Here is an 11,358-nt window from a genome sequence, read left to right as displayed (position 1 = left end):
GGAACGGCAGAGTGCACAACCATTGCACAGACAACTTGCCATGGCTGTTTGCCCCCATTCTTGCTGCCTTTCCCACCTCTTTCCCCACAGTCATTCGGTTAAACCTATTGCAAAAGCCTTGTGAAACACCCTATTTCCTTGCAAGGCGATTACGTGAGGCTGCAGTCTGCGGGAAGGGCTGGGCACTTTTGTTAGCTATCAGTTCTGGCGGGTGTGGGCAGGAGGGCCAGGTTTTTATGTGCGGTGGTGCCAGCCAGAGAGATCCCCGTCCATCCCCATGCTCCCGCCCTCCTGCGTGTTTGTCCCTGCCACCCGCCAGCTCCTCAGCGCAGAAATATCCTGTGGACCTTGTGGGCAGATCCAGGATCAATAAAACACCTCAACATGGAAATGCTGCCTCGGAGGGTGAGATTGGCAGGTCTGCGCTCTGTGTGCTGAAATCCAAAGGTCTTTCTCAGACATCATTTGTGCTGTTAGAAAAGTTTTCCGACTTGCTTGCTGAAGATTTACAGTTTAAATGTTTGAGTCCATAGTTTTTTTTTTCAGGGACACAAGGATTTAGAAGGAGATATTTGTCTGAGCTGTGCCTGGGTGTCTGATCTGAACCAAATGAGCACTGCTGGATCCAGGAGGGGACGTGCTGATAGTCCTGCTGGCAAACCACGGCAATTGGGTCCTGTGAGCAGAGAAGCAGCAGCAACCCAGCCTGCAAAACCCATGTGTGAGGTGGGTGGCTGCTGTGCTGGCCGGTCCAGTCTGGACCACATCTTCCTGCTGTGCTGCTGTTCAACAGATTCAATGCCCTTTCATATGTTGTCAGCCCCATCTGGGTGAATCTAAGTCACGCACTCTAAAAACTGGCTTTGTGACACAAAAGCAATGGTTGTTCATGCCTTCTTCTTTAGGATGAGTTCTGGTAAGCCAGTTTTTGCCTCAGGTTCCCCGACAGGGAATTGCTGGCAGCACCTCCCTCTCTGCCTTCCACTCTGTAGAGACCTGGGAAGTACTATGGGCCAGAGAGGCTGTTAGAGTGCTCACTGTGTCCTGACCTTATGCCAGCTATTCCCAAAGTAGATCTGCTCTTCTGCTCGCATGTTCTGGAGCTCTGAGTCCTTCCCAAGCTGTTGTCCTGTGCTGAGGCTCTCTGAAGCATGGTCTCCATGCTCCATCATGTTCAGTGTCTTTTGGTCTCTACCTGCGTTATGCTCATCTCTCACCCCCACACCACCCAGTCAAGAGAGATCTATGCAGGATGGTAAGGTATGAATGCTGTTATACTTGGGTGTGTGGAAACAAAACCTCATCAAGGGTCAGGCTGGTGGCTAATGCAAGGAAAGTGGATCACCTGGCAAAACCCTAGGCTCAAGGACCCCCACTGGAAGATGCCTACTGAATGTGCAGCCAGAGCCTCTTCTCCTGTGCCAGGGTAAGAGGCTGGAGATGTACACATCACAGACACATGAATGCTCCCTACACTCCCAGTGTGACTGATGAAAGCAGCATCATTCTGCTGTGACTCAGTTTTCCTATCAGCAAGAAAAGGCTGAACAGAGGCCACCCCTGAAAGCATGGATTTCAACTCACCATTGCTCATATAGAAGGCCAAGAAAATGAAGGCTGGGTGCTCTTGAAGGGACGTCATCATTTGTGGTGGACAAAACATGCAGCAGCCCTACAGGTCTGAGTTCAAAAAGCAGGCGTGATCATCTTGCTCTCCAGTTGGTGCACTGCCAGGTGCTGTCACCTAGGGGTTTGGGCAGGCAAGCCCTGGTTGCTCCTGAGTGGATGGTGGAGCCCATACAGCTGCCAGGGGTGAGGAGGAAATTCCCCTTACCTTAGCGAGTGCTGTGCAGCTGCTGAGGCAAGTCGTGTTTCAGTTTGGCTGACTCTGTTCCAGAGGCTTTCAAGCTGTGGGAAACCAAGACACCAGTGGCAGTAAATCAGCAACAGTACCTCATTCATGGGCTGGCCTGACTCCGATTCGACAGAAAAAAAATCAATGGTGGCTTGGCAGAACCGATGTGGACTGCGGAAATCTTGCCTGTGTTTAGGCCACAAGCTCCCTGTGTGGTTTTCTTCCCTATGTGGAGCTCTGAGCAATGCTGGGGAGCCCTGCCAGCTGTGTGGCACTGCAGGGACCTGGAGGTCAGCAACACAGCAAGCCATGAACGCAAGGAGCAGAGGAGGCACGTGAATGGTCTGGAGGTGATCATTGTAGAGCCAAAGCAGGTCCCAGCTAGACAGACTGAGGTTTGAAGGGCATTCACCTGCGGGCACAAGATGTGCAGACCTGTCACGTTTGGGGTACCTGGTAACCAAGGTGTCAGTGCTTTGTCAATGCCGGACAAGGCTGCAACTTCAGCAATCAAATTCCACTCTCCTGGTATGCCGTTTAGCCCAGGAAAACCTCCTGTTGGATAAGAAAGGAGATGGACGGAGGGAGTCAAAGGCTGAAATCACTCCAGGAAGTTCTGTTAGCAGCAGCTGAGCATGGGGAAAATTCTAGTGGTAGAAATGGCTCTGTCTGAATGACCTCTACTGCCAGCCAAGCTAGTTTTGGCATGGCTCTGAGAGTCTGTGCCAGATGGATCAGTTGCTCCCCCTGCCTGGGCAGAGCAGAAAACAGTCCCCTGAGCCCAGTGGCAGAGCCTGGGTGCTCAGCTTCTCCTCTCCAGGAGGGCAGGGTGGGAATGGACTTCCTTCCCTCACCTGCCGTGGGTGTCCCCACTGACATACAGCTTGCCTGGGATGGGACCTCGTGGCTCCTGGGCCCTTAAGAGCTTCCAGTCCCACTTCTGACACAAGACAGGAAGGTTTCCTGCAGATGGCCTGGCTTTTGCAGCTCTGTTCCCTGTTCTTATACCCATGCTGCTGTCTACTAGGATGCTTTTATCCCTCACAGGGCCTGCCTTGTGTTGCACAGCTCCCTGTCCACGTGTCCATGACCCTTGAATCCTTGACTCTGTGCATGAGGAGAGGGTCCATCAGCTGAAGCCAGCAGCAGTTGCAGGACCTCTGCTTTGTGCCAAGGAGCTGTCCCCAGTAAAAAAGGGGACTGGGGTGATGGCTCATCCCCAAGGACCCTGTTGTAGTTCCCAGTGGAGACAGGGCCAATGTTTCCCTTCTCTGTTGGCAGGAGGCTGCCCAAATGTGTGGCTGTCTATGGTCACGGACACCCATAGGCTAGCAGGGCAAAGCCCGGGGTGGGCATGGCCAGAAGGAAGTGGAGTGTGGTTAGGTCCTGTCCTGCTGGAGACCTCCACCCCGGTGCAGCAGCTCGTGTCTCCCCCCACCCCACAGCAATCTGCACGAGGCTGCATGGCCAGGCTGACACGGCCCCAGGGTCTCCAAGCCAGCCCAGGCAGAGGGCCACCTCCTTACCACCTACTCAGCCAGCCAAGTCCACAGGTCTAGAGAGCAGTTTTGGGAGCCCATAGGCTCTCCTCCTGGGGGAATTAATACACATCTGTGTTTGCTGGGGGCTCTGGAGGCATCTCCCAAAGGGGCTCTGATGTCAAAGGAAACTGATCTGTGGCTTCTCCACTGCAGTGGGACATGGGAGCTCATGCCCCCATCCAGGGGCCTGCTGGTGAAGACCTGAAGCCCCAGACCTGAGCACAGCTTTGGTTAAGCCTTTTGGTTGGGTTTATTGGACTCACCAGACCTGCAGAGCCATGGAAAAGCTTGGAGATGACTGCAGGGCTGGATAGGTCATCTCTCAGTTGCGCTGTGCCTGCTGTGAGTTTTCTGTCCTGTTGTGTTTTCCAGTGGCCTCAGTGGTGTAGGTCCTACCATGGAGAAGGCTAAGCAACCTCTGCAAGAGCTGGAGCCACAGCTGGTAGCTTCCCTGTGTCATACTGGCTTCCCCTCCTAGACACCCAGGTCTTTGCATTTGAGTTCTTCCTGGCTCCACGTCCAGGCTATATCTGCCATTTGAGCTCCTGAAGAGGGAATTTAGATGTGCTGTGCTTGCAACACGATGCACCCCCTGACAACTCCTGCCTCATCTCAGGGCCAGCTGCCAGAGGAGCGCAGCTGGGACAGGTGAGGGGGACAGGCCTGCTCTGCAGCGCAATGCACTGGCACCCTCTAATGACACAATTATGTATTTCAGTGAGTGCTTTGGTGGCTGGGTGGCTTGCCTGCCTTTTACACTGTGCTGGCACAGGCTGGTGCCCTGTTCACAGGCTTCTGCGGGGCAGCACCACAAGATGGGTTCCCCCTTCTGTCCTGCTCGGCTCCAGGTCCTCCGCCGCAGCTCCCTGGGCTCGAACAGGGACTGTGAGAGGCAGCAGGAAAGGTTTGTGTTTGTGCACAGCTTCTCCCAGGTGTGTCTGTGCTCCTGTCTTCCCAGCCCCAGCAGCACAGTGAGCTGTGCTTGGCCTGCATGCAGGAGTGGGAGCGCTGCCCGGCTGCAGCCAGGCCGTGCAGCCTGGATTTTTGGCCACACTGGCCAGGCCAGCTCAGGAGTGTTAGGCTGATGGATTTGAGTCAGGCTATCTGGACTGGCAGGGCATGTGCCAGTGCTGTTCTGCCAGTGTTATAGCCAAAGTCAGCAGCTCTTTGCCTTGTTCCATGAGGCAGGAGCTGAGGAATGGCCCTGGGAAGCAGGGTGTTGCATTCCTTTGCAAATGGGCTGACAAGTTCTGGAAAAGTAAAGTAGTGTGAGCAAGACAGTGGCCAAGCCAAGTGCTCAGAGGGATGCCCTGGGCTGGGCCTGTCTTTCCCTTCTAGGGCTGAGACACAGGCAATGGAGTGCGATGGAGCGAGCTCTAGTCTATGTCCTAGTGCAGCCCCTCCAACAGCTCCTGTGGGAGCTGCCTGGCACTGTCTTCCTCCCAGGAAAAAACCCAAGAACCATAGAATCATCAAGGTTGCAAAAGACCTCTAAGATCATCGAGTCTGACCATCCCCCTACCACCAATATTGGCCACTAAACTATGTCCCTAAGCACCACGTCCAACCTTTCCTTAAACACCTCCAGAGATTCCTTAAACTCCACCACCTCCCTGGGCAACCCGTTCCAGTGACTAACCACTCCTTCTGAGATTAAATTTCTCCTAATTTCCAACCTAAACCTCCCCTGGTGCAAGTTGAAGCCATTCCTTCTAGTCCTATCACTGGTTATCTGAGAGAAAAGGCCGACCCCCAGTCCCCCACACCTTCCTTTCAGGTAGCTGTAGAGAGCAATGAGGTCTGCCCTGAGCCTCCTCTTCTCCAGACACAAGAACCCCAGTGCCCTCAGCTGCTCCCCATAGGACTTGTTCTCCAGATCTCTCACCAACTTCGTAGCCCTTCTCTGGACACATTTCAGGGCCTCAGTGTCCTTCTTGTAGTGAGGGGCCCAAAACTGAACATGGTACTTGAGGTGCGGCCTCACCAGAGCAGAGCACAGGAGGAGGATCACCTCGCTGGTCATGCTGACTCTGCCATTTCGTGGTCACTACCCAAGACAGCTCCCAACCACCACATCTCTCACCAGTCCTTCCCAGGCTCATCTCTATCAAGACTCATTTTATCCCTATCCCCCTTCATACCTTGTTTAAAGCCCTCTCAGCAAGCCCTGCCAGCTCCCAGGCTAGGATCCTTTTCACCCTTTGAGACAGGTGGGACCCATCTGCAGCCATCAGGCCAGGTGCTGAGTAAACTGCTCCTATTTGGGGTGTATCACCCTGGTGCCTTTCTTGCAGGCATGGCAGGGAGCTGCTCCACCAGCCTAACTCCTGCTTACACTCCCTGATGCTCCTTAATCTCTCCACCTCCTCCTGAAGCTCTGCCACCAGGCTGACCAGATCACTCACCTGCTCACACCTCATGCAGGTGCTTTCTCTGCTACCCTCCACTGGCAGCAGCAGGCTCAGGCACTCCCTGCAGCCAAAGACCTGAACAGACGCATTTTGGGGCAGGCAGGCAGTCTGGGCTGCCACTGTCTTTGTGGCAAGAGCTTTCTGCCTGGTGGAGACCACGGCTGGATTTGCTGTCTGGGAGGCAGCCAGGAGGTGAGATGGTCTCCTGGGTGGGGAGGGAAAACTTTTCCTGCAGCAGTGAATGGCTGGGGTTGGGGAAACATTTGAGACCCCATACAAAAGAGAAGAACAGGGACAGGTTCAAATGGGAATGGGAATGGGGATGGGTTAGGGATGGAATGCAATAGGAATGGAGATGTGTTGGAATGGGGTGGGAACAGGATGGGGTGGGATGGGATGGGGATGGTGTGTGGGTGAGATGGGATAGAGATGCTGATTGGGGTGGAATAGAGATGGGAAAGTGAATACAGATGAGATAAAGATGGGGAGAGGAAGGGAATGGGATGGGAAAAGGTCAGCTCTCATTCAGAGAAGGACATGTTCAGACGGGAGCTCACGCTAGCTCAGCTACATTGTGTACAAGCAGCCTTGGAAAGCACTGAATGCCTGTCTCTTCTCTTGTTATTATCCCAGGGGGCTGTGGTGCTCAGCTAGCTGACTGCATACCAGGAGGTTTTAATTTTACATTTATTTTCCTAATGGCTTGGGTGGCCTGAAAACTTGAGCAGTGAATTGTGACTGCTGGAGATTGGGTGAAAAACCACACAATGGCTGTGCACTGCAGTGTGGCACCAGGGATGAGTCACCAAAACTGCAATTAAGGAGGAAAATAACAGTGGCTTTACCAGCTTCTTTCCAGGAGCATTGCATTTTTCCTGAGCTGCAGTGTTTCAGGCTTGTTTATGGAACAGTGCCTCGTGTCAAACAATGCATAGAAATGGACGAAGGGATAGCTGATATAAAACAGTTTAGCAGGTAAAGAAGGAAATAAAAGCAATATCCATTTTTACCCGGACAGCACAGGTGCTTTAGGAGGCACCTGTAGGGATAAGCAGAGGAAACTGTAGCAAAATACAGGGGCTAGAGACAGTGGAGCTGTGCCTGGACATGAAGCCCAAGGTGACACAGGTGACCTTGGCAGAAAGGGCACACGAGGAAGGAGTCCCAGGGAGCGACAGGAGTCCCACAGGTGTCTCCTCCTCAGCTGTGTGAGTCTCAGCATCTTTCTGCAGAGAGCAGTGAGAAAGACAAAAGTATTACCTGTGTGAATTGCAGTGTGGCAGGGAGTCCAGAAAAGCAAGAACCAACCTTTTGTGTTCCAGTAGCTTTATTTTAGCCTTGCAGAAAGGCATGTACCGCTTTGCCATGAACAGAGGTGTAAAGCACTACGCAAAGAAGCTCTGTTGAGAAAGGGCACATTTATAATTTTATGGCCTCGTGCTGCTATCAGGTTTCAGTGTGTCCCAGGGACAAGGCTGAACGTAGCTCTCCAGAATTCCAGTCCACATGGTGCCAGGCAGACTTCTGACCTCCGCAGTTGCTGTCACCTCTTTAGCAAGCTGCCCTAGCACTGAGCGAACAGGCCAGAAGCTCCCCACGGGGAACGTGCAGGGCTTGGACATGGGATTATGCATCCCTTCATCTGGCTTGGCTTCACTTAGGGAGCAGCAACTGCACAAGAGGCTCTATGAAACCCAGGGCTCTGGACATTCAAGTCATCACCTCCACCCCACATGAGCTGCTCCTCACCTAGCCCCAGGCAGGCACCAGCCAGCTCTTATCTGTGGATGCTGAGTAATAAATGTCTTCTTGGAAGTGTGTTTCATTGCTGAAAGGGTTGTTAGGCATTGGAACGGGCTGCCCAGGGAAGTGGTGGAGCCACCATCCCTGGAGATCTTTAAAAGACATTTAGATGTAGAGCTTAGGGATATGGTTTAGTGGAGGACTGGCTAGTGTTAGGTCAGAGGTTGGACTGGGTGATCTTGGAGGTCTCTTCCAACCTAGATGATTCTGTGATTCTGTGAAATAATTTTAACTAAGTACAGATGAGATGGTCCAAACTAGAGATCAGACAGCTGCTGCTGCCATTGCTTGCTTACCGTGATCACTCTCCTGAAATGCCTCTGTCCTCAAGGTGACAGGACACAATGCCACAAGGGAGCTATCAGCACAAGTGCCATTCTCCTGTGTCCTGATGCTCAGAGAAGCATCAGGCAAGCAATCTGCTGCAGCCTCCAGGGACAGACTTCCCAGCTCATTCTGTCCCCAGGAAATCCTGGCAGGAGACTGCTGGGATGCTGGCATTTCTCCTCTGGTTTTCCCTCCTTTTCTGGGGACTGGCTCCTCCTGGAGCACCACGTCTGATACCACCGTGCTTACACCCCTGATGAAACTGCAGCAGCATGTCCATGGCCGTGCTCAGTGTCAGTGATGCGATGATGTCCAGTTACTCAGTCCTTTCTGTGCCAGTCCTTTCTGGACCACTTGGTCCTCTCCATCACCGCAGACACTGTTCTGGTGGTGACATCCAGCAGCAGCTTTAAGCCCAGTGGGGAAAGCTCCCCACTGCCAGTTTATAAATCAGGATGGTTATTCCCAAACACTTGGTTCCATCCCTTTGGAAGCTCACTTCTCCAGAGAGACCAGGGCCTAGGGCTCACTGGTTTCTGGGGGATGGTGACAGTGCCCTGCCCTTTAATGCAAGCTGCTGCCTGGTCAGGCTGTCCCCAGCCCATTCCCTGTCTGACTGCAGCTGTAGCACATGGTCCCCAGCCCTGTGGCTTTGGGCAGTGGTGGGAACAACCATGACAATCAATCTGAGGAGAATGAGCCTGGCTCATCTCACAGTGGAAAAACCGCAGGGCAAGCTGTGAAATGGGGCGTCAGTGCAGCCCTTCACAGCAAAGTGCAAATTCTGGCTAATCAGACTAACCTCAGTCTGCTTCATTACAACTTGTCCTCGGATCCCAGGAACACCCTCCACAACAGCACTTTCTAGCTTTGACTGCAGGGCAGAGCTTGATTTTTTTTAGGTGTACATCCTTGTTTATCAGGACCCCAGTGAAGTCCAGTTCTGAATGCCTCCTTCAAAGAGAACTAGAGCCGAGCTGGGGAGCAGCAGGCACAGGCTTCAGGATAGGACTGAGCGAGAAGCAGAGGAAAGATGCTTGGTCTCTTTGGATTAATTGACATGAGGGAAGTTGACTTAGTCTCATTCAGCATGAGGCAAGGTGTCTGAAAACAGCAGTCTTCAGGCTCCAGGAGAAGATGCGGAGGGTGCAGCCCTAGCTAGGGAGGTTTGGACAAGAAATACACTGTCTGGATGCTGGAGCTTGATGGAGGTGGTGTTGGAATCTCAGATGCCTCAGCCTAGAGGACAGGCCAGGGTTGCACAGAGACCATGGGCTTTAGAGCCCCAATGGAAGGGAGGAGGGTATAAAGCAAGCTCCCAGCCCTGGACACCTGGGTAAGAGACCTCCAAGATCGCCTCTTCACAGGATCACAGAATGGCTTGGATGGGAAGGGACCTTAAAGGTCACCTAACTGCACCCCTGCCATAGACAAGAATGCCACTCACTAGATCAGGTTGGCCAAGGCCCCATCCAGCCTGGCTTCTGCAAGGACCTGATTGGAAGAGTCCTAAGGGATGAGGCCCTGGAGAAAAGAGGAGCCCAAGAAAGCTGATTGATATTCACGGATTGCCTCCTCCACGCACAAGAGCGATCCATCCCAACAAGTAGGAAGTCAGGCAAAAGTGCCAGGAAACCTACATGGATGAACAAGGAGCTCTTGGCCAAACCCAAGCACAAAAAGGAGGCATAAAAAGGGTGAAAACAATGAGAAAGGCTTCTGTAAGAACATCAGTGAACAACTCCAGGCACCAGGACCTGCTGGGGGCATCCAGCCAGAGAGCAGCCTGGCAGAAAAGGCCCTGGGGATTCTAGTGGACACCAAGTTGAACACAAGTCAGCAATGTGTCCTTGCTGCAAAGAAAGCAAAGTGTCCTGGGCTGCACTAAGGCCAAGTGTTGGCTGCAGGTCGAGGGAGGTGATCCTGCCCTTCTGCTCAGCACTGGTGAGGGCACTCCTGGAGTGCTGGGTCCAGTTCTGGGCTCCCCAGGACAAGAGGGACATAGAGCTACTGGAGAGAGGCCAACCAAGGGCCATGAAGGTGATGAAGGGACTGGAGCAGCACTGCTATTAGGAAAGGCTGAGGGAGCTGGGACTGTTCAGCCTGGGGAAGAGAAGGCTCACGGGGAATCTTGTTGATGCCTGTAAATGACCGAAGGGAGTGTGCAGAGAGGACAGAGCCAGGCTCTTCTCAGTGGTGCCCAGTGCCAGGACAAGAGGCAATGGGCACAAACTGAAGCACAGGAGGTTCCCTCTGAGCATCAGGAAACACTTTTTTACTGTGTGGGTGACCAAGCACTGGCACAGGTTGCCCAGAGAGGTTGCAGAGTCTCCCTCCTTGGAGATTGAAAAGCCATCTGAATGTGGTACTGGACAAGAGGCTTTGGGTGGCCTTGCTTGAGCAGGGGGTTGAACCAGATGACCTACAGAGGTCCCTGGCAACCTCAACCATTCTTTAATTCTTTGATTCAGTGATTCTGTGGCTTTGCACAGAAATGGCAGGGTGAGCTTCGGAAAGGGTAGGGCAGAGTAGGCTGACTGAGCAGGCACTCCTGTGCCTCCATCCAGAGGCTGCAGTCAGATGAACTGCAAGAGGTTCCTTGCTAAGACATGATGACTGTACTGGAAGCAAGACAGTCTCAGAGAACTCTCTTTGCTGATCTTGGTGCTGGACCAAGATATCTGTGTGCGTTTATTTTGTTGGAATACAAGTGTTCACTATGTAGGTGCCCAGGTGTATGGTGTGACCTGTACCCATCACCTTGGACAGTGAACAGCCAGGCTGAGCTTGGCCAAGAAAGAAAAAATTAAATGTGTGACACTTCGAAGGATAAGCTGCATTTTTTTAATGGACCAGCAGAAATGATAAATACTTAAATATCTTCTTTAGTCTATATTTAAACATCTACACAGCTACTTTGAATTTTTCAAAGCTGTTGTGTGCTGCCACTGTGAGATACAGACTATTTGTTGAGCTGGCTAAAATACAAATTAAAGAGGTCAGCTTCAGGCAACATAATTTCACAGTCTTGAGGCTAGTATTTAATGCACACACATTTCATGTGAGCATCTCATCTGAGTGCCAGGAAGAGTGTACACAGAAATGAGCCATTGTCAGCCTTGCCTCTAATTTAAAAGGCTTTCCTCCAGCCAAGTCCTTTCTGGGGAATTAAAGCTTTTGGCAAAGCTCATTTTTTTTGCCAAACGTGAAGGGTCACTCTCCTTTTGCTGTTAAAGCAATTCACAATAATCCAGTGATGTGCCCAGCAAATGGACAGCAGCTCTGCACCTTCCAGAGCAATGGTTCAGATGGTCCTGTGCCCTTACTAAATGCCCCACTCTGCTGATCAGCAGCATCTCACCCCAAAGGCCTGAGCTGGGTGAGTGCTGTGTCTCTTCCCCCATAGGAACTGGAGGTATTT

The sequence above is a fragment of the Aythya marila genome (assembly GCF_965140915.1).
Source record: "Aythya marila genome assembly, chromosome: 14".
NCBI lineage: Eukaryota > Metazoa > Chordata > Aves > Anseriformes > Anatidae > Aythya > Aythya marila.
Note: the sequence above shows the minus strand (reverse complement) of the source record.